The sequence below is a fragment of the Taudactylus pleione genome, unplaced genomic scaffold (genome assembly GCF_031769625.1).
Source record: "Taudactylus pleione unplaced genomic scaffold, aTauple2 ptg000005l, whole genome shotgun sequence".
Classification (NCBI taxonomy): domain Eukaryota; kingdom Metazoa; phylum Chordata; class Amphibia; order Anura; family Myobatrachidae; genus Taudactylus; species Taudactylus pleione.
Genome location: NW_028284408.1, coordinates 20,023,771 through 20,049,202, shown reverse-complemented (window position 1 = coordinate 20,049,202; position 25,432 = coordinate 20,023,771).

The window sequence follows — 25,432 nt, the reverse complement described above, 5'->3', positions numbered from 1 at the left end:
CCCTGGATCAAGGAGGCTGTGAGCACCGTACACCTTGTACCAATTAGAGATATGCCAATGGGCAATGGGTAAGGAAGCTGAGATACATGAGGTTGGAAGGATTGGAGGTATGTGGTTGGTGGTAAATTAAGTGGTGGACAGGGGAATGTGAGAAAATTGTAATCATTGTGTGGAGCCTGGATATAGGAAGATATCTACAACACCTAAGAGGAGGTGGGGAGAAAGATACTTGGAAAAGATTGTAGTTTCAGTTTGTATGGCCTGGCAAAAATAGAGGGTGCAAGGAGCAGAGCATTGGTACAGACATGTAAACAAAAAGGGTTAGAGAGGGAAATAATGAAGGGATGTTAGATACGAGTGGTGAAGGTAAGTAGGGGAAAAGTGGATTAATACGTACATAGTGGGGTGGTAAGGAAGAAGATGATATGTGGATGAAGAGGGATGAGAGTAGAGGAATTAGATTGGGGTAGCTGAATATGTAAGTGCAGGTCAGTGGAGGGGAAAGGTTGTAAATACAGTAGGAGGCTCTTCAAGGTACAGAAGGTCTGGGAAAGGGTCATGAGGTAATGAGTTATAATGACCCAGAGCATCAAAAGTAAATGTAGGAAGAAGTTTTAGGAAGCAAGACTGACAAACAGTTCAATAAGAAATATCTATGCAGTATACAAAGCAGGTGCATTAGTGGGAGGGTAACAGGAACTCACAGGAGAGTCTTAGTGCAGTATTTCCAGGTACAATGATAACCTCACCTGTTTAATAATGGTATAACTCTCACTATGTTAAATGATAGCACACAATTGTTTTAAAAACACACTAAACACTAGCTATGAACCCTAAACAAGGATTGCATACTAAACAGACTGAAATTCTAATTGTTACAGAAACATGTGATCGCTACACACTACAAAGACCTGCAATAAAATTCTTATATAGGTAATAACAGTGCATAAAATTAGCAAACCATTGCACATATGAATGCTGGCTAATTTACTGGTGCACAGATGGTTTAATGGGTGCAAAGACAAATGTCCAATTAACCAGAGTAGCCGTTTCCTAGCATTTCTAAAAGCCTTGGGTCCATAAGCACTTTCATTTTCTCTGGGTTCTTCTCCCCTTTGTTCCAGAACACAACTTTACAGGGATAATTGTGTATAGTCACAGTCAGTACACCTCAAAACTTTTTTAATTGCTGAATGGGCCACAAACTGCTCATGAACCTAAACACCTTTTCTTTTCAAAAGTTATTTTTTGATTCCTAAAGGGTCTTGTAAAACTGTTCTTTGATTTCAACAATATTTTGATATTGCCATTATTCTACATAACTGAGTTTAAATATTTAAAATATAGTGGTGCTATGGTTATATGTATGGGGGGATCTGGCTACTAGATAGCAATCACTGGTCTATCTAGACTGGTAGTTATATGAGGGGCGGCCTTGCATATAACATGTTGCATACATGTTAGGAGGCCCACTTGGCATGCCTGGCTAAGCTAGGGTGAATGGTGAGCGTGGGTGCTAAGAGGGAGTGGGCATTGGGGGTATCAATAGGTAATATGGCTCCTTGGTGGAGGGGCAGCAGAAGAATAACCAGGCTCCCACAACTAAAGCTTTTATTGATGCAATAAAAAATCTATGGACTGGAAGGGGCAGTGAGAGCTGTGGAGGGGGCAATGAGAGATCTATAGAGTGAAGGGGGCAATTCTATGGACTGGAGGGACAACAGAAGCGAGCTGTGTAGGAGGCAATGAGAGACCTATGGGCTGGATTGAGTGGAAATACTGTAGGGTAAGTTAGAGAACTGTGGAGGGCGCAATGAGAGATCTATGGATTAGATGGGGCAGTGAGAGATCTTTGTACTGGAGGGAGTACATCTGGCTTTTCAGCATTTGGTACTTTTTTGTTCCAGAATTCATTATTAGCTATCCTCCAGTGATTCAATTATGGATAACTAATATGTAAAACTGAGATTTTGCACCTCCATCAGTTCATATGCCTCTAAAATAGTGTTTTCATATTATTTATTTCCTTTTTATATATATATATATATATATATATATATATATATTTTTTTTTTCTGCATGTACATATTGTGATAAACTGGGGTAATTAACTCAGAAGAGGTTTCAGTGTCTAGGTGCTTAATCAGGATCCACACACAGCTTCCGTGGTAAAAATGAAATAAATGGAGCATTACTGCCAGCTTACAACATGAAATGGAAAACAAAAACAACCTAGCCCTCACTCAGGGCGCTAGCTCACTGCTTGATCCCTATCTATAATGGGCAGTTAGTCTGCATGCGAAGTCTCTCAAAAGTCTCAGTCCTGTCTATCACATTTCTGGCCTTGTGGTCCTCCCTGTCTGACTGCAGATCTGGACACTGGCCTCCACTGTCCTATTGGCTCACTAGTCTTCAGGCATGCTGGACTTGTTACTGCAATAGTCCCACCTGGACTATGTACACTTGGCAGCACTTCTGTTGACTACTCCTTGGACTGACTCTACAGGGCAGCCCCTAGGTGTGGCCGCATCACCTTTTTGTTCACTTTGTGGGTGGATCCTTCCAGCCCCACACAGAATCCTTGACCCACTATCGCCATCTATAGTGATATTGCCACAATATGATTTAGAGATGTGCACAGACCCCCACATTTTTGTTTTGGATCTGGATTAATCTTCATTGTTTGGTTTTGCATATCCACCCTCACTTGTTTTGGTTTAGGATCTGTTTTTTTTAAATGATAAAAATAGCTAAAATCATGTAACATGGGCCTTTTTTGCTCCTACAGTATTATTAACCTCAATCACATTCATTTCCAGTCATTTCTAGTCAATTTTGACCACCTCACAGATCACAATATTGTTCACCAATATTGTCCAAAGGCTGACTGGCTAAACTAAGCAACAGAGCTACAGCATAAACACTCAGCAGTTTAAAAGATTATAGCACATCTATAAAACATTGGCACACAGCAGTGGCAGAAAAGTTGGCAGTTTAATAAACTATACGACTCCATAGACACCAAGAATGTTTTCATTAATCAAGAACTAGATCAGAGGCCCGAAGACAGTATAGGGAAATAGAGGTGGAATATGTATGTAGTGGAAGGATGATAAAGGGAGGCAGGATTGATTAGTTATTTTACTTTAATTGATTGATTGACAAAGAAAATTTATGAGGGAGGAGGGGGGGATAGTATGGCCAGTAAGTCAGTCTCCTAATATGACCTAATGTGACGTTTTCTTTAACCCTTGTCGGGAATCCTTGGCTATTAACATTGTATTATTATTAGTTAAAAATGTGTAATATGTATTAGAATAATAGCTAATAAAAATGTTTTTCTATGTAAAAAAGACCATCCCTAATGCCCCCCAAATATACAACCCATTATGAAAAGTGGTGCAAGATGGATTTGTCCTTGGGCCATCCGATCCACCCTTATGTTGGATATTAAAAAAGGACATACACAGTTTAACAAACTAAGCACTTCAGCAACAGGGACTGCCACTTTTGTTTGTTTGGGCCCCCATAAAATAATTTGATGGAAGGACTACTCAATAATAAGAAGGTCGATGATGAGAATGGTGGTGGTAGAGATTGCATTTGTTTGTCCAAACTGCTGGAAGATTATACTGGACTGCTCGTTATTATTTTACAAATTATTAGAATTTTGTTAAATAAGTTGCTTGAATTCACTGCAAATGAAGTAACAGGGTGGAGGTGTCTAGATGGTTAACTTTGGCCTTACAAATTGTAGAGATGCCTTCACATCATGTCAGGATTTGGATAAAAATGATTCCACACCCATGAGGTGGCTATTCTGGTCTTATGCCTAAGCATGACAATGGCTTTCTTTTTTATCACAAGTAAGAACTGCTGCCACTGGTTGCTGACTTACACAAACAACATCCTCATCATCAATATCCTCATTAGTGTTAGAAACTGTAGTGCACAAATATCCCCCTCATCCTCCTGTTGCACTTCCACACTAGCATCCTTAATTTCTGTTATGGCACCAACTTTACTTGTACTGCTCATCCTCACATTTGCAGAGGGTGGGTGCAGGAGGCTTCTCTATGAGTACAGTATAAGAAATGTCAGACTCACACATACTACTCAAGGACACCCTTAGGGTTATATTTACTAGGGGTATATTTACTAAAGTGCGGGTTTTTAGAAGTGGAGATTTTGCCCATAGCAACCAATCAGATTCTACTTAACATTTATCTAACACCTTCTAGAAGATAATAGCTAGAATCTGATTGGTTGTTATGAGCAACATCTCCACTTCTAAAAACCCGCACTTTAGTAAATATACCCCTTAGACTTTCCTCAGGGATTAGTGACATTTCTGAACAAACATTTTGTTCTTCAGCCTTATTGTTTTTTTTCTACACTGATTTGCCTGTTTTACATTTAACACCTCTTCTATAATTTGAGTGAGAAGGTGTTGCATGATCCTGTGAGGTTACAGAAGAAGATGCCTGACTGACATCAGTTTTAGAACCACTACTCACAAATAATTATTACTACTCACTAATAATAAAGGCAGTAAATTTTGCCTTTATTATTAGAGGTGATGTTTTTTTCTTTAACTTTGTGAAATATTGTTTTGATTTCAGGTGCCATCTATGCTCTTGTATATCGGCTTTAGTAGATGTTGAAGTACTAGTATCATCATGACTGGCAGCAGCTGTAGCACTAGTATTTAGTTACTGCTCCTGCTCTTCTAATGATTGATTGTGATCCATATCGACTCACAGCACTGATATTAGTGGTGACACGGCATCTACTGAATGCCACTTTTTAACACAGTGTCACTGCCTGGCCCTGAATACACAAGTTTTCGAAAAAAGATTTTTTTCTTTTTTTAACAAATGACAACTTCACATTGTGACTCACAGCGCTGATATTAATGGTAGTATGGCACCTGCTGAACATTATTTTTAACACAGTGCAGTGTCAGAATACACACAGGTTTTAGAAACAAAGTTTTCTTCTTTGTTAACAACTGACACAAGTTCACACTGCGACTCACAGTCCTTAGTGCTGCTCCTCACAGCCCTTCACAGTCTCACACAGCAACAGCATTAGTGTCACAGTAATGCTTGCACCCCACAGCACTTCAATGACACAGTCTTCTTATTGATGCAGGCAGCCTAGAGCCATTCACAGTCTGCCACAGCAGTGCTTAGTTGAACCCCACAACCCTTCTCTGACACGGACTTAGGGGGGGGATTCAGCTTAGGACGGAATTGCAAACCTGCACGCAAGCAACTTTGCAATTCCATCCTTGCTAATATGCAAATGCAGCAGGAGATGTACAACACCCCCTGCTACATTTGCGATCCCAGTACTGTGACTAAGGTCACAGGCTAGGATCACCAGGTGGATGGTGCTGGGCTGCCAGCCAGCTGAATAAGCCAAAGCTTACGCAGGCTGGCCGACTTGTGAGGGCAGAAAACTGCGTCCGTGGACGTAACTTCTGCCCATGCCACTCCCGGAAACCAGGGTCAACATGACTCGTTTCCGGGAACGCTGGCCGTCCCCACCCCTGCACCTCCCTTTAAATGCATCTGCCTGTCAATCAGCAGAGACATAGCAGAGGCTGCGTGCAATCACACAGGACCATACCACAAATGTAGCACATATCATCACATCTGTATTTTTCTTCTCTACAGCCATTCTGTGGGTGTGATTAATGCACTACAGGCTGTATACAGTACATTGCATTTGTTTACTGCTTGATACACATGCATGAGTCACAGCAGATACCCCTCAAATCCAGTGAAGGACACAATCCTCCCTGTGATGTTATAAAAGATTGTTCAGTGTAATAGAGACATTGGGCCTGATTCATCACAGATCGCTATTGCGATCGCGGCTGCGATTACACTTGCAGGTCAGCTGCGAAAATATGCTAATGATTGTAATCGCAATGCCTTCACACAACCAGCATAAAGACGCCCATTACCGCTATCTAACATCTATAATACCATGCAGTCCTGCGTATACATCGGGAACATCGAGTAACATCGGCCCCTCGTGCACAATTACAACAGGTCTGACCTTACTCAGAAATTGCTAACTTCATCACACGCAGTGAGTACACAAGCTGCGTATGCCGCTGCAGTGGCTAATTTATGCACGCCCATGCAACAGCGTTCAAACGGACAGACACGTCTGCGTTTCTCTGACCACTCCCCCGTCACCACCCACAAACGCTGACATCCTTTTCCTTGGTCTGCAATGGCTTTGTGTCTGCATAAGTGATCGCAATGCTAACTCAAGCACGGGCACTGCGACGCATACACATGCTAAGTACACACTATCGGCCGAGCTACGTACGCTGTTGCAGTTGCGATCTGTGATGAATCAGGCCCATTATCTGATGAATAAAATCATCACTAAACCAGTGACCACTGAGATGAGAACAGCTGTAATTCTAGGACATGGCAGAAATAATTGTACAATTTCCTCATGCTTAACAGAAGCAAGCAACATTGTGATGGGTCAGATTATTATGTGAGAATTTTGTTGAATATTTCCATGACGTTACAGAGTATACTGTATCTATGAGACAAATGTTAGTATGTGCACGATTAGATGGGTAGCCTGCAGGCTGCATAAAAATAATAAATCAAGAACTTTGAGGAAAGAATTTCATTTTTACAGGAGGATTAGGACAAAGATTGCATGCTCTTCTTTTTATTATTTAAACTGCACACAATCAATATGGATGTGTTGGTGTCTGTCTCTATATGTCTTGATTTGTTAGGGAAGGAATGTTATATGCTTTAACTTTAATAGATATTGCAGGGGGAGTAATTGCACAGCTCCATGGCATACATCAAAGGGATAGAGATTTCAGCTGCCAGCAGACTCGATCCTCCACTCACCCCAATCACCGCTGCTGCTTTAAAGATTATAGCAGCAAGCAAATGGAGGCACCATGAGCTCCCAGAGGTCGTAAGAAGGAGGCACTGCTGGGAACATAAAGCATGGTGCACCCTGACCTTCCTTTACATTATCAACTTCATCTGATAAAGAAACTCTGCAGAGTGTCTCTGACAAGCCCTTGACAGTCCATTTAATGCAGAGCCTACTGTCATTCAAACATGAGATCTGTGCTGACTGAAAGCTTCTATCAAAGACCTGTGTTCTGACAAAGAAGAAAAATGTGTGAATGTGCAGACCAATTAGTAACAAAGTTTTCAGAATTTGTAGCAACCTACAATGAGCTCATTAATGCCCATGGTTAACAATATGTAACCTTACTGACTTTGCAGAATTCACAGTAATACAATAAAAATCAGTTGCCCCCCAAGAGTGGAAGCTATCTATCTATCTATCTATCTATCTATCTATCTATCTATCTATCTATCTATCTATCTATCTATCTATCTATCTATCTATCTATCTATCTATCTATCCAATATATATATATCTACCTGTTGCATGTCGGACCCAGATTCTAGCTGTCACTAATACCCCTTTTACACCGGAGCTAAAACCCGGGTTTTTGAATGGTTAACCCGGGCAGCTCCCTGGTGTAAAAGGAGAGAGAGTTGGATCGCCGGGTCGAGTGACCCGGCAATCCAACCCAGGTAACTAGCAGGGTTTAACACGGGCGTAGCCCGTGAAACCCTGCCGTGAGAACAGCGCACTCCGGGTCACGATGACCTGGAGTGTGCTGCTAGCCAGCCGATTGGTTCGGCTTCAGTGGCGCTTGGAGATGACGTCATCTCCAAGCGTCCACTTTCACTCCGCAAAAGCCGGGTCTATGCAGACCCGACTGCGTTGTGAGCGGCGCTGACTCGGGAATATCCCGAGTCGGCACCGGCAAAATTCCGGGTCTGATCCGGATAGGAACTTTGTTCTAACTCCGGGTCAGACCCGGAATTTAGGTGGAAAAGGGGTATTAATGATCCTAGCTTCCGCTCTCTACTTCTCAACTTGTCCTCTAACAATTTCATTATACACTACTAAAGCATTAAATGATGATTAATCATTATAATGTGTTACACTCACAGCTTGGATAACAACATTCTTAAGATGTGTAAGAAACAAAAGTATATTATTATTATTATAATCCTTTATTTATATGGGTCCACAAGTGTTCCGCAGCACCTTACAAAGTACATAAACAAATAAGTGAACAAGAAACCAGCGACTTACATTACAATACAATACAGGACAAGGACATGGACACATTGCTGCATTAGCTATCGTAACACTCAAAATAAGCAGCAAGGATTCAGCAATCAAGTGTTAGATGCCCTTGTGGGGAATAAGGAGTAAGAGAAAGTATAAGGAGAAGCACATGAGGGAAGAGGGCCCTGCTTGTGAGATCTTACATTCTAAAGGGGAGGGGCAGACAAACAGGCATGACACAGATGGGGTAGACAGGGAGGAAAGAGCATGTAGTGGATTAGGATGAGAGCTGATAGGCCTTGATGAAGTAATGGGTCTTGAGAGCCTGTTTGAAGATTTGTAGAGAGGTGAAGAGCCTAATAGGGAGAGGGAGAGAGTTCCAAAGGTAGGGAGCAGTACGGGCAATATCTTGGAGGCGGGAGTGGGACATAGTAGTTGGCATGAGAGATGGCATGCATTTGTTGAGCGAAGTGGATGGGCAGGAGTGTAAAGGGAGATGAGGTAAGAAATGTAAATGGGAGAGGATTGGGTGAGGGCTTTGTAGGTGAGTGTAAGAATCTTGAATTGGCATCTGAAGGGGAATGGGTGCCAGTGTAGAGCTTGAAGGAGAGGGGAGGCAGATGTAGAACGTTTGGAGAGGAGCCAAGCAGCAGCATTGAGGGCAAAAAGGAAAAAAACTGAAGGATAGTAGCGCTCCCTATATGATCTGGTAGTGTGGGAATGCTGCTGCCAGAAAAAGAAGAATGTGCAAAAACTTCAACAACTGAAAAATAAATATATAGGCTGCGCTATTCAACAACACTAGTGATAGAATATGTTTGAATCATAATAAAAATGTATTTGGATAGTAAAAAACTGTAATTATTATAAATGGACAATTGCATAACATAGGATATGTGAACCTAAATAGTACATAAGAAAACATGACAGCACATGATTTATGCATATAAATACATAAAAAAAAATCTAAAATAAAATGGATTGTGTTGATCAAATTTGTGCAAGTAAACTGTGGTATTCAGACAAAGCAAAATGAAAGCTCAATGTAATGAAAATCAGTTCTTCCTGGCTGTTTATTAAATTGTTTAGAAATTGTGTCCTTTGAAAGGATGACTTTGTGGCAAAACAGCGGCTACTAATTTCTTTTATCTTGCCAGTATAGATAGGAGTGGTTTGTCTAATATTTTTGGAATGAGCTCACCCAGTTGGTTGTTATAGCCGCATCTATGCACTGTCCTCTCGTCAGGTTGTATTTCGTGTCAGCCTGCGGATCGATCAGAGGTAGGGAGACCGGTATTCGGGTGAAGTGTGCCGTATGTTCCCTTGTCCACAGAACACCCCACACTGTTCAGTGGGTTTGCGTGCCGCTGTGCTGAGACTTGGTTTGTTCTCACAGCGGGATCTCCCGTTGGGAGGCACACGGGTCCATAGTCGGCAGAGGGATTTTAGATGTTTAAGAGCACTGGCTATCTCTATTGTTATCCCACCACTTATGAGTGTATGCGGTGAGGATCATTCTCTTTTCCTGCTAGACGGGCCAAGATTTTTTCTGTCGCTTGATATAGTAGATTGCCACAAGTCCTAGGAAGTGCTCAACGCGTTTCTGTGTGCTTACATACCTTCATCAGAAATCTGTAGCCGCTGTTTTGCCACATACACATCGTTATTAAACAAAGTCATCCTTTCAAAGAACACAATTTCTAAACAATCAGGTCTGTTTAATAAGCAGCCAGGAAGAACTGATTTACATTACATTGAACTTTCACTTTGCTCTGTCTGAATACCACAGTTTACTTGCAGTAATGTGATCAACACAATCCATGTTGTTTTAGATTTTTTTTATGTATTTATGTATTTATATGCATAAATCATGTATTGTCATATGTTTTTCTTATGTACTATTTAGGTTCTCATATCCTATACTATGCAATTGTCCATTTATAATTTATAATAATTACAGTTTTTACTATCCAAATAAATTTTTATTATGATTCAAACATATTCTATCATTAGTGTTGTTGAATAGAGCAGCATTGAGGACAGATTGGAGTGGAGAGAGGTGGGAGTCTGGGAGGATAGATAGGAGGAGGTTACAGTAGTCCAATCAAGAGATGACCAGTGAGTGGATGAGAGTTTTAGTAGCATCCCAGGTGAGAAAGGGTCTAATCCTGGAAATATTTTTGAGATAGATACGGCAGAACTGCAATAGGTGCTGAATGTGTGGTTTGAAGGAGAGGGAGGAGTCCAGGATTAATCCAAGACAGCGCACTTTGGGGCTAGAGGAAATAGTTGTGCCATCAACTGATAATGAAATTAGGGGAAATAAGGTTATGCAGGAGGGTGGGAAGATGATCAGCTCAGTCTTAGATGTGTTAAGTTTAGTTTAAGAAAGCGCTGGAACATCCATGAAAAGATAGCAGTTGGAGATGCGGGTGAGGAGAGAGGGGGAGATGTCAGGGGAGGGAAGGTACATCTGAGTATCAACAGCATAGAGATGATATTGGAGGTAAAAAAAAGTTGATGAGTTCACCTAAAGAGGACGTATAGAGGGAGAATAGGAGAGGTCCAAGAACAGAACCTTGAGGAATGCCTACTGTTAGTGGAAGTGGGGAGGAAGAGGAGCCATGAGACAGAGAAGGAACAGTCAGAGAGGTAGGAGGTTATCAGGAGAGGGCAGTGTCACATAGACCAAGGGAGTGAAGGATTTGCAGAGGGTGGTCCACAGTGTCAAAAGCAGCAAGGTCAAGAAGAATTATCAGGGAGTAGTGGCCTTTGGATTTGGCAGCAAGGAGGTCATTGCTGACTTTCGTGAAGTATATAGCAGGATCAAATTAATGGTTAAGCATTTCATGCTTATCTGGTAGTCACAGAATACAAGAAGCAGACAGAAGTCTTTTGCTGGGTACACATTAAACAAATACATCTGCTGATGATGGTTGTTCGTACACACTGAACAACCATCATCTGTGTTCAGTGTGTAGGAGGGGGAGAGTCCCACTGGCCAGGGGTGGGGCAGGGGTGTGTCCGCTCCCCTCCTCACCGCTGCATGTGTATGGGCGGTCTGCAGACCGCCCGTACACACTTGCCGATGGACAGCCAATGTGATATGTCTGTGAACGATGTTGTTCACAGACATATCGCGGGTACACACTGGCCGACGGACAGCAGATATATTGGCCGATCAATTGATCAGCCAATATATTTGTCAGTGTGTACCCAGCTTTATTACATACATCAGGATAGGACCTATTATAATATATTTTAAGAACTATTGTGAACTATTTGCATAGTGTTAGCTTTTGAATTAAGCTAAATTAGTGCTGATGTGAGGAATAGACTGTGGAACAATATAGCAATGGTGGAGATGTCATGTGGGTTAAAACAGAAAAAGAGACACAGGGCAGACATTTTTTTTAAATCTGGGCCTTAAAGCAACTACTACAAGTAGAACTTCAACACTCTAACCATACACTGATGTAATCAAGTAGCAAGTAGTACACTAGCGCATAAGCAATGTTTGAATCTAGAGAATTATTCCGTATTAGAATTTCAAGTTAAAGTCAAAAGATTTGCACCTAGTTTTTTTTCACATTGTTTTGGTTGAAATGGAAGATTATTTTAAAGGGAATTGATGCTGCTGCCAGATTAACATTATTCCACAAAATTGACCAGGTTGCTTGATAGCAACAGATCATACCTGGCAAATATCAGCATAACATCAGTATATGTGAGCACTCACATCCAGTCATCTCCCCAGACACACCCCTCTGCTCCCAGCCAATCACATTGCTGAATTCAATTGCAACAGATGTATCCTTTACAATATTAACTTTAAAGTTACAATTTTTATCATTTAATTCATCATTACCTTTAGTTAATAATAGAATATTAGGTGATGTTTTAGGGCCCAGATGCTACACAGGCTTTATTTGTGAAAATAGCTGATTTATTGATAGATTATCTCATAAGTTTCTTATGATGAAGATTGCAAGATTGGGTAAAAGGAGAAACAGGGTTAACACGCTATTTAAATATGAATAAGAGTAAAATGTGATAATAGATTGTATTTATTCCCTTAGAGGGAGCGTCATTTTCTCAAGCAAAATGTATGTACCAGTTCAAATTTAGCTTAAAAGGGCTTCATTTATTCATGTGATAAAAAACAAGCAGTGAAATGTGGAGACAGAGAAGTCTTTAAAATGAATGCTTTCAGCCAAGAAGCGCAGATCATAAGTAATATGCAGACATCAGATAAATGTAATAGTCTGGGGCTATTTGACCTTTTTATTTTCTGCTCTTGTGCTTCGCCATGATACAGAAGAAGCACTTAACATATTACATAGGCTTTAAATTTAATACTTTGCTTTTATAGCTTTAGCAATGTTATGAAAAATTACCGAAGGTTAACAAAAACAAGGTGGATATTAAAGTAGGATGAATCAATAGCTATTGACTCTTCCCTGCACCAGGTCTGTAGCAGGCTGCTTTTGTTAATCAGAGACATAATAACACAAGTTAAGGCTCCTCCACACAGAACAAAATTGCACACAATCCGATGGATTGGAACGATAATTCAACAATATCAGCGCTGCGGGGGGTGGCATCTCGGGCAGACGGGCACCGGATCGCCCCGTGTGTAGGGATATGATCGTCGGTCGCATCGGTGGGTACACATCCTACTGTGTGTACTGCACCTAGCTTAATAACAAAATGTTTCAATAATTATACCAGCTATACAATTCAATATTGGGACTTGTAATGTGGACTGGCGCCCATTGTAAAAACAAAAAAAACATTCAGCTTATATGGGCTGGTCTTACTGCAACATCTAATGGCTTACTGGCCTTGTACGGTATATGTCTGAAGTATTACATACACTGCACTTTGTATGAGTCAGAATGGGTTGGGTATGGGATCCCGACGGTCGGGATGCCGGTGGTCAGAATAGCGACAGCGGCATCCCAAAAGTCAGAGTCCCGAAGCATGTAGGTAGGTACTGTAACTCACCTTTCCCGCAGCTTATCCCTAACCCTCCCCTCTGACAACCTAGCCCTAACCCCCCAGTCCCGTAGCCAAACCATAACCCTCCCTCTAGTGCCTAAATCCTAACCCTAATACTTACTGTCGGGATGTCAGCGGTCGAGATTCTAGAGCAGGGATTAGAGCAGTAACTTTGAAGAGGACACTGTGCAATAGTAACTCTGAAGAGGAGCGCTCGCTCTGAATCAGGGCGGATTTAAAAAAAAAAAATCTGCCTCCAGGCCGCTCGCATAGCTGTGACCACCCACAGATTTTGCAAACGACCTGGCGATGGTTGCGATTATCACGAACATCGGGTTTGCGACGAGGCCCTTGTGGTAGGGTCTCGGTTCCCGCAAGCCCGAGTGAACTTCATGTTCTAATAGAGCAGGAAGTTCAATACTGACATCACGAATGATGTCAGTAGGGCCGCCCACAAACGGCAGGCGTTCCTTCGGGAACGCCTCCGTTTGTCTAGCCACCCCCCCTCCCCGCCCACAAAGTGGGGCGAGTTGTCGATCAATATCGACAGCCGCCCCGTTTTGTAGCGAGTCCTGGAGCGAGTGAAGTTCTCACTCGCTCCAGGGCTTGCGTACGTGCATTGCGTACGCCCGTGTGTGCATTGGCCGACCATCGTCTCGCTTGCGATCGCTATGCGCTCGCGAGCGGGTCTGAATCAGGCCCACTGTGCAATAGTAACTCTAAAAAGGACACATTCAGCACCTATTGCAGTTCTGCCGTTTCTATCTCAAAAATATTTCCAGGATTAGACCCTTTCTCACCTGGGATGCTACTAAAACTCTCATCCACTCACTGGTCATCTCTCGATTGGACTACTGTAACCTCCTCCTATCTGTCCTCCCAGACTCCCACCTCTCTCCACTACAATCTGTCCTCAATGCTGCTCTATTCAACAACACTAATGATAGAAATATCTGGCCAGCAACTGCTATAATCTAATGACTTGAACAGTGATAGTTAGTAGTTTAGTTATACAGGTTATATAGTGTATTGAATCATAAAGCTTGCACAAAGTACTGTTTTCCTGTTTAGTGTTGTAACCCTCGTCAGTTTCACAGACATACGGACTGGGAGAGAAGGAGGTTCCTGTATAATAAAACTTAACGGAGCAAGTGTATTTCTGTGTGAACTTTGAGCTTGTAATGTACACTTTAATGCATCTGTATGAAACAAAGTGTTAATTTAACTGTTTGCTCTAGCTGATATTGTTCCGTTTATTGCTAATAAAATATAGCATTTAGTACCAATTGGTCTGATGTTGCTGGAACCACAGGATAACTGACTTATCCCAGCCTCAGGTAAGTTTCTGAAAAACTCCCTCAAGTAGAACAAATTGTGAGGGTGTCACAATAGTAACTTTGAATAGGACACTGGCCCTGATTCAGAGCCGGACGCTCTGACAGAGCGCTCGTTCTGAATCAGGGCCATCCCTCCTACTTTTTGGAGCGGCCTCCTGGACGTTCGCATAGTTGTGGGTGACCACCCATAGCTATAGCGAGTGGCCAAAATGATGGTCACGATGGTCAAGACCTTGTGGTAGGGTCTCATCTGCCGCAAGCCCTGGAGTGCTTTTGGCTCTATCAGAAAAGCACTCCCACTGACATCACTAGTGATGTCAGTGGGGCCGGCCCCAGACGGTAGGCGTTCCCATGGGAACGCCTCCGTCTGGGCAGCCACGCCTTCGGCACGCCCACCAAAGGGGGCGTGCTGTCACTCACCATTGACAGCACGCCCCCTTTGGTGCAAGACCCATAATGATGGCTTGGCCATCGTTATTCGGGTCTCGCACATGCGCACGATGGAGCCGCCTCTATCGTGCGCAAGTGCACTTGGGCAACATCGACCCGCTTGCAATCGCTCAGTGCTCGCAAACAGGTCTGAATCAGGCCCACTGTGCAATAGTAACTCTGAAGAAGGACAGTGTGCAATAGTAATTCTGAGAGGGGAACTGTGCAATAGTAACTCTGAAGAGGACACTGTGCAATTGCAACTCTGAAGAGGACCCTGTGCAATAGTAACTTTGAAGGACACTGTGGAATAGTAACTCTGAAGAGGAACACTGTGGAATAGTAACTCTGAAGAGGGACACTGTGCAATAGAAACTCTGAGAGGAGCATTGTGCAATAGTAACTCTGAGAGTGACACTGTGCAATAGTAACTCTGAATAGGACACTGCTCAATAGTAGCTTTGAAGAGGGGCACTGTGCTATTGTAACTCTGAAGAGGGACACTGTGCAATAGAAACTCTGAGAGGAGCATTGTGCAATAGTAACTCTGAGAGTGACACTGTGCAATAGTAACTCTGAATAGGACACTGCTCAATAGTAACTTTGAAGAGGGGCACTGTGCTATTGTAACTCTGAAGAGGAACACTGTGATATAGTAACTCTGAGAGGGGCACTGTGCAATAGTAACTCTGAAGAGGAGCACTGTGTAATAGTAACTCTTAAGATTGGCGCTGTGCAGTAGTAACTCTGAGAGAGACACTGCAATATTAACTCTGAGAGGGACACTGAGCAATAGTAACTCTGACGAGGGATGCTGTGCAATAGTAACTCTGAGAGGGGTGCTATGCGATAGTAACTATGAATAGGACACTGTGCAATAGTAACTCTGAGAGGGGTACTGTGCGATTCTAGAAAAAGCCCTCGATGAAGTAGCTCCAGCTACCCATCACACACCACGTAGAGTTAGACGTCAACCGTGGCATTCTAGGTTAACAAGGCATCTACAAAAACTCTCGCATAAAGTTGAATGTCAGTGGTGAAAGTCTAATACTCCAAGTGACTTCCTCACATATAAGACTATCTACAACTCTTATTGTACTGCTCTGGACACTGCCAAACAAACATATTTCCAGTCTCTAATCTCTGCTCAAGCTTCTAATCCAAAGCGACTTTTTAATACATTTAAACTGCTTCTTACCCCTCCATCACCCAAACCACCTGCTACTATCTGTGCACAAGATCTTGCTTCCTATTTTAGGGACAAGATTGATAAGATCCGAAATGAAATAGTAGTCTCTTCCTCAGCTAGTGACCTGCTCAATTCCCTACCTGAACCCTCTGGCACATTCTCCTCATTTGATCTCACAAATGAAGATGAAGTATCTACACTCTTCTCATCCTCCTACTCTATTACCTCTCCTCTAGATCCTATACCCTCACAAATCAGTAAAGCTTTGTCTCCTGCGCTTATCCCAACCCTAACTAAAATCTGTAATCTCTCTCTCTCTACTGGCAACTTTCCATCACTGTTCAAGCATGCAGCGATTACTCCCATTCTGAAAAAACAAAATTATGACCCTAGTACTCTCTCAAATTACCGTCCTATCTCCCAGCTCCCATGCACCTCCAAGCTACTTGAGAGACTTGTCTACACCCGCCTCACACACTTTCTTAACTCACACAACTTATTGGACCCACTTCAATCCGGCTTTCGTTCCCAACACTCCACAGAGACAGCACTGACTAAGGTAGTAAATGATCTTGTCACTGCCAAGGCTAAAGGCCATTACTCACTGCTAATTCTTCTAAGTCTCTCTGCTGCTTTTGACACTGTTGACCACTCTCTTCTCATACAAACACTACAATCCATAGGTCTTAAGGGCACAGCTCTTTCTTGGTTTTCTTCCTACCTATCTGATCGCTCTTTTACTGTTCATTTTTCTGATTCTGCCTCCTCTTCGCTACCTCTATCAGTTGGAGTACCACAAGGCTCTGTCTTAGGTCCTCTGCTATTCTCAATCTATACCACCTCTCTTGGCAAACTAATCAGCTCTTTTGGATTTCAGTACCATCTGTATGCGGATGATACTCAAATCTACCTATCCTCCCCAGATTTATCTCCATCTGTATTGGTCCGTGTCACTGAATGTCTTTCTGCCATTTCATCTTGGATGTCATCTCACCACCTGAAACTTAATATTTCTAAAACAGAATTAATTATATTTCCACCGGCCAATAACAGTTACCAACCTGATCTCTCTATCACTGTTGATACCTCGACCATCCACCCCGCCCCACAAGCTCGCTGCCTTGGTGTCATCCTTGACTCTGAACTGTCCTTTGTTCCCCACATTCAACCTGTCTCAAAATCATGTTACATACACTTAAAAAACATATTCAAAATTCGACCATATCTCACACAAGACACTGCAAAAACTCTAATCCATGGACTTATTATTTCCCGCATTGACTATTGCAATAGCCTCTTTACTGGTCTTCCCAAAAACAGGCTATCACCATTACAATCCATTATGAATGCAGCTGCAAGGCTTATCTTCCTTGCAAAATGTTCTTCTTCTGCTGCCCCGCTCTGTCAGTCCCTCCATTGGTTGCCGGTTTTCTACCGTATTCAATACAAAATACTTTCACTTACACATAAGGCTATTAACCAAACCACACCAACATACATCTCTTCACTTATCTCAAAATATCTCCCAACCCGACCTCTCCGCTTAGCACAAGATCTGCGTCTCTCATCCCCATGCATTACTTGCTCCCATTCACGGTTACAGGACTTTCTTCGCGCTGCACCCAATCTATGGAATGAACTACCTCGCACAATAAGACTTTCATCTAGTCTCCAATCCTTCAAGCGATCCCTAAAAACTCACCTCTTCAGGCAAGCTTATCAAATTCCAGAACCTCCCACATAACCTTCATAGCTTCCATATCTAATTACATCCCCTTTTTACAGTCCACACACAATCGCACACATTGTCTTTCTCTCACATCCTCATGACATTTGGTCGACATTCCTGTGTGACTGGATCATGCAGCCAACCAAGAAACTGTGCATTCTGGCTGGACCAAATGCAATATATAGCACCTATCCTTGTGTATCAATGCCTATTTCCCTATAGATTGTAAGCTTGCGAGCAGGGCCTTCCTACCTATATATCTGTCTGTTATTACCCAGTTTTGTTCTATTAATGTTTACAATTGTAAAGCGCAACAGAATATGCTGCGCTATATAAGAAACTGTTAATAAATAAATAATAATAAATAGTAACTCTGAATAGGACACTGTGCAATAGTAACTCTGAGAGGGGTACTGTGCGATAGTAACTCTAAGAGGAGCACTGCGTAATACTAACTCAGAGAAGGGCGCTGTCCAATAGTAACTCTGTAGAGGGATACTGTGTAATAGTATCTCTGAGAAGGACACTGTGCAATAGTAACTCTAAAGAGGACATTTTGAAAAAGTATAAACTTTACTTCAATTTCCAAACTCCTACCACTTTAGAACCATCCATTCAAGTAAACAATCATGATTTATCCTTAAACACTGCTGAGTTTATCCTCATTTACAGCTTAAATTAACTATGACACATATGGCAATTGTGAGGGTAGTAAATGTTTTATTACACCTCTTGGAGAACTGCACTTCTCCACTTCAGGTGCAACACCAATGTTTTTTTAGTTTATTTAGCTATACAGTACTTTCTGTTTTTTGCAGACATTACAAATCTTTATGTGAGTTTCACCACATCTAACAGTTTAATAACAATAGAAGTTGCCAAAAAAATTCACATATTATATCAGTTAACATGTTGCAGGATGTGTTATTGATATATATATATATATATATGGGAGCATAGTGGTGCAATGATTAGCTTGCCGCCTCACAGAAATGTGATTGTTGGTTTGATACCCATCAGTGTGTGGCACTGGTAGCTTAATTGGCTTCTGATAAAAATATAAAAATGAACCCTAATGTGTATGTGTGTATGTACATTATGGTAGGGATATAGATTAGAAGCTCCAATGGAGCAGTGAATGACAAAATATTTTCTGTAAAGCGCTGCGTAATATGTGTGTGCTGTATAAATAACTGTTAATACATATACTATACTGAAAGTTTATGATTCAGATACCACTAGAGAATGAAGAGAAGATTACTAAAATGCCACATTTTAGTTCAATACCCAAATACACTATCTTATCTCACACCTTTACACCTGTGTATGATTTCCAGTGGACTGCTGCTTGCTCATAATTAGATTCACTAGAAAGAACGACATTTTCTCCATAACAATATTCTATTGAGATTTTACACATTATAGTGGCCATACCCCATAGTGTAACTCGGGAAATAAAGAGAACTATTTATAATGTATTTTCATTTTCACTCCTGTCACGTATACAAAATGTCATTGGCCAAATAATATACTGACACTGTGGCTTAAACTAAACCCACGGCTAGCAAAATGCTTTATATAGCCCTCCATAGTATATGCCACAAATTTTCTCCTGATATACACTGTTATACCAATGATCAGATGCAATATGTCTGTCCATGCTCCATATATATTGTAAGCTCCTATGAGCAGGGCCCTCTGCCCTTTGTCTTCTCTATATAACTATGCTAACTGTACACTTTTTTATGTAACTATGTAAATTTATATATATATATATATATATATATATATCTCTATTAATCGGTACTCATGTATCCTGCTGTCAATTTTATCCCCTTGTACGGTGCTAAGGAACCCTTGTGGCGCCTTATAAATATAAAATAATAGTAATAATAAAAATAATTTTCCAAAAGCTGCTGTAGTATTATCTCCAACTAAGCACTGACAAAAAGATTTGCTAATACTTGGGGCCAATCAATATTGTGACCAGTGGCGGCTCACACCTCTGGTCTTGAGGGGGCCTGCGGCAGAGCTTCCCCTGTCATAGTTCCTGTCAGACTGCAGAGTTTTGAGTATAAAAATGACTAGAATAATACAAAGAAGATATTTATAACTTAGAAATATCTTCTTAGTATTCTTCTGATCATTTTTATAGGCAAAACTCACCAAAATTGCAGCACTCCCTGGAAATACAGGAAGAGACGAGAGATGAGGCAGTAAGAGCTTAGCCTCACCTCTGATAGCTCAGACACTGCCTGGAGCTGGGGGCTGAGCTTCAAAGCATCCAATAAAACACAGAGAAAAAGAGCTAATAGAGGCATTGCTCACTGTGTATGTGGGGAGGGGGGCGTGCCTTGAGCTCTGATGAACACCTCTGACGATCAGGTGACCAGTCTAGGAAGTACTCAGGCATCGGAGCTCAGCAGCAGCACTGAGGAGGGAAGGAAATTGGAATATGCAGTCAGGGGAAACACACAAAGGTGAGGGGGAGATCTGTGTGTGTGTGTGGGAAATCTTTTGTGCTAAGAAAAATCTTCTGTGCTAGTGGGAGATATGCGTGAAGGGGATCTGTGCTACGGGGAATCTGTGTGCGGGGGGGGGATCTGTGTGAGGGGGGAGACATGCAAGTGGGGCAGGTTCATATATGTGTGTGTAAATCTAGCTCTCATACTAGCCAGTGCCTCCCCATCCATTGATCTTGCTGCACATCCCTACGCTGCGGTGCCCACTTGAGCAGCACTGTAAAAAAAAAACAGAGACCCGTGCATGCACACAATATGCAGCACACTGAATGAAGTAGGGCAAGAATAAAAAATGAGATTTGCACATGCGTGCAAGCCCCTGGATTTTAGGGACTGCATCAGTTTCAGCCCCTAGAAGCTCATTAGGACTGGCAGCAAAACTCATGAGCACACCCTCCCTCACTCCAGCGCCTTCTAGGGACTGCATCGACTGCAGCCCCTAGAAGCATATTAGGAGGCCGAGCTAGAGAAAGGCAGGGGAGTAGCTTACCATTGGAAACACTATCTGCCACAGTTGAGACTGCCTGTCCAGCATGTGTGCAGATAGTGCTTCTAGTGGTGTCTCTCTAGAAGCATTAGGGTGTGATCTTGCAACCAGCAAAATACAGGTATAAAACAAATAGACATTTATTTGGACTTAGGACCTGATTCAGAGCCGCTTGCTAGATGCGATCGCTCGAATCCAGCGTATGCAAATTTGGCAAAGTGACGCCATGGCATGCCTCGCTCGGAAAGGCATTAGCACATCCACTTTGGCTGTGCGAGCAATCACTCTGTGTATGTAGACACCCATTAGCGTACGTTGAGAAGCCCACTAACGCACGTCATCTCCAGGAAGTGTTTTAAAACATTGGTACATCGAGCAGCATCGGTAGCGATCGCAGCGCTTGTGGTTGCCTTACCCTTCCGCAAGCACTGCGAGGACTTCAGTGTAAAAAACAGGCAAGTGACGCGTACTATGATGCTGCCTGTTAATTATGCACACCTTAAAAACGCTGTTGAAACACCCAGGCACGCCTGTGTTCGCACCTCCACACCCCCGTTATTAGTGTCCTGCCCCTGTTACCACCCACAAATGGCCTCTCCTGTCACTCATTACACTGGGCTGTCTTTGCTGGGCGAGCGAGCGGGCTGCGATCGCACAGAGTAGAGCACGCACGCGCAGAACGAAGCATGCGTATGCGCCTTCGCAAACCATCGGGCCGCTTGCGAGCGGCTCTGAATCAGGTCCTTAATATCCAAGTGATGTGCGCCAACATTACCACAATGCTCAGCTGTGCACATATCAGCCATATACGGTATTGCCGACGGTTCCTGCACACATCTATAGAGTACGAGTGTAAACTTGTGATGTCGATGGACGGAATGGGCCATTACAAATTGGCAGATTGCGTCCATCATGCTGGATTGAATTCCCCCCATTGAAATCAAAATATTAACCCATAATGAACATTTTTTGGAAGATGTTCCCTTATACAGAGCTAAGTCTACATTAGATGTCAAGCATTCTGTTTTCATGTTAGAAAATTACTTGAAAACATTTTGCACAGTATTTCTGGGTTCTTTGTGGAATAATCATTAAGCTATAAATAACTAAACATATTTAAAATTAAAGTGTTTCATACTGTACTGTAACTGTCATTATCCGCGCCTACTGTATCAACAGCATTTTTCAACACTATAATGTCTGTCCAAACCTCATGTTACTATGAGAATTTCTACAGAATTTTTCTCTACAAAATACTAGTGAGAAGTTAGAAAGATTAACACAGATTGTGATGGAACATTTTTATTATGATTATGCAAGGATGATAAAGAGAGCAAGGAGGCAGGCAAAGGAGGCTGGCTGGTATTTAGAGATGCAAGAAATGCAGTAAAACTTTTCCTTACATTGCTAAAAGATTAAATCACACTCCTTAAGCAGTGACATGTGGTGAGGTAAATGGCTGGGGAGGCACTGGCTAGTATCAGAGCCAGATTTACACATACATATATGAACCAGAGGGTTTATGTGGGCATTATACAAAGGTGCAGCAGTATGTAGTGCTGGAAATTTGGTGTGTTTTGATCAGGAATGTGCGGATAAGGTAGATAGGGGAGGCACTGCCTCACCTGCCATACACTCTTTACTCCAGAGTTTTAACTATAAAAATGATTAGAATAATACAAAGAAGATATTTATAATATTTTCTTTAATTTTTTCTTATAGTTTTTATAGTCAAATCTCTGGAGTATACCTAAGTATGACAGGAAAGGCTCTGTCTCACCTCACCGCACATCACTGCTCCTAAGACATTGTTTATATTACTTGCAATACTATATTTTGCCACTTAAACCTGGAGGCAACAGAAAATTTTACCTCTGTGCGCCAGGTGTATAGTGTACTGAAAGGGGAGGAAATCAGTCTAGAGAATCATGGGCTCCCTCTAATGTTATAGAGACACCATGCACCCACTTACATAGGCTGCACTGTATGAGTCTCTGAACTTGCGCTGCCCCCTGCTGCTGGTAAGCAATGGGGGTGGGGGGGATTTCTTGTCTTCAAATGGGGATCTTGTCTCAGGGCATCGATGCTTAAGTTCTGCCACTGTACAAGTCAAGGACAAAGCCAGAGCTACCACTGTGCTACCTAAAACGAGGTTTCAGAGACTCCCACATAGCGTCACTAATTCTATCTACTAATTTTTATTGTGGCACAACAGACTAGATAACAGTCGCTGAAAGGGGGGAGGAGGAGCATCAATATTCAACCTGAATTCAGAAAACTGCCAGTCAAAGGGTTGAGCCAAGTGGGACCTGTGGGGGCTCTGTAGGCAGGAACCAACATTATGCTAGTTTGTGTGCGAGTTGTTTTAGATTAAATTAAAAAAATGACATTTAGGTAAAGTTCTTTATGTCTTAAAAATTAAACTGATTAATTTACTGGACTAGTATTTTCCTTTCTTTACGTCATATGATATTTGTCTGTTTTTGACAAACACAAAATGCTCTCGTGTGCAGCTTTCAACAATGATTTCTGATCCATTACAGAATTCAACATAAAAGCCCAGAAATAAATGATATGTGCGTTGTATTGAATTCTTCTTTTATCAAAACACTTTTGATCACATTTTGTTTGTCCTTTGCAGCAGAGTTGTAGTTTTTGAACATCTTATAAGATTTGTGTTTTCTGTAAGATAAGTGAAGGTCTGAGCTGTAATAAAGCCTCTGGTGTTTATGGAATGTCATTTATGTGACCTACATTACAACAACCAAACCATAGCTTCTAGCACAGATAAGTTCTGTCAGAGCCCTCCCTGTAAAATTGTATCTAATCAGTCAGACAATTGTATTTTAGATTGATCAAATTGCACAATTAAGTAGAAAATAATAATAATAATAATAAATATAATAATGATAATAATGTACCACACTGGAGGAGGGGAGTGGCTACTATGCCAGGACTTATGGTGCGTACACAAGGTACAACTTTCATGAACGATATAAACGATAACAATATCGTTCATATAGTTATCATTCATATCGTTCACTTTTTTGCAGTCATCAACCTGACAACGACCAAAGATGCTGGTTCCCGCATGGACGATAAAGATATCTTTCATCGTCCATGCATGTAGGCCAACTTGGACGATATTGTCAACTTTGCCTGTTCAATTAAATTAGGTGGAGTAGAGAGTGAAATTCCCTTTAGATAATCCACAATGGTACCTCAATAGGGTTCCAGAACAACCTTCTGTCACATACGTGGGCTTAGTTAAACCCCAGAACACAATAGCAATGTGGTAAGGTGTGATCCTGGTGCATTAACTAGTATTGTGTCATGGAGGTACAATACTCTCTTAGAAAGCTAAAGTTGCTGTGGTGTATCCTTTCCCAAAGTAGAAATAACGTTCCTCACAATATCTCAGTCTCTCACTTGATGTTAAGGTTAATTGGTGACAGACAATAGTTCCTTTAATGGGATGGGTACAGGATGCTGGCACTCAGGATCCCGGCGGTCAGAATCCCGATGTCGGCACCCCGACAGGGTTAGGATACCAACACCTGTTGATAGGTATCCTATCTCTCCCCCTCTCCTTACCCTAACCCTCCCTCCCCGGTACCTATACCTAAGCGCCCCCTCCCCGCACCCTAAACCTAACCCGCCCCCCTTAGCACTGATATGCGGTCAGGTGAGGCAGAACCTTTCCTGTCATACATAGGTATACTCTGCAGTTTTTACTTTGGATGAGTGGTTTGGATTCTGTGGAATCCGAACCGATCCGAACAGCGGGGATCCAAATCCACCCGAGCCGCGGCTCGGGTGTTCCCGTCCGACTTGGATCCCAATTCAAAGGCCGAACATCATACTTCTGACGTCCTATTCTCACGAGAGTTCGCCTCTACCTAAAGCACCGCGATTGGAACTCGGTGCCATTTCACTCCCACGCTCTGCACTGCTCTGCTGAAAGTGACGACTGAAAGTGACTGTGTACAGAGACTCACAAGTGGCTGTGCTGGCAAAGTGACTGTGTAAGGGGGAACACTGCACGCTGATGTATGCTGCACTGTACTCTGATGATTAAGTGGCTGTGTCCAGAGACTCACAAGTGGCTGTGCTGGTAAAGTGACTGTGTATAGGGTGCACACTGCAGCTGATGTATGCTGTGCTATACTCTGCTGATTAAAGTGACTGTGTCCAGACTTACAAGTGGCTGTGCTGGCAAAGTGACTGTGTAAGCAGGGGCACAGAGACGGAGGGTAGGGTACTAATTATCCTGTCCCGGGCTTGCTGGAGGGGCCCGGCTGGGCTGCACTGGGAGACTGCCCGTGGCTGCTAAGGCAGCAGTCGGAGCAGTCTCCTATGCCTATGGGGAGCGACCAAGGTGATCGCGCCCCCCATTGGCTGTACACTGGGCTGACCCCCTCCCCAGCGCTGCAAAATTTTTTTATAAGGGGGCATGGCCACACCTCCCGCTATTAGGCCTGTCACCTGGACACGGCTGTCGGCGGCCCTGTGTGGAAGGGGGAACACTGCACGCTGATGTATGCTGCACTATACTCTGCTGATTAAGTGGCTGTGTCCAGAGAC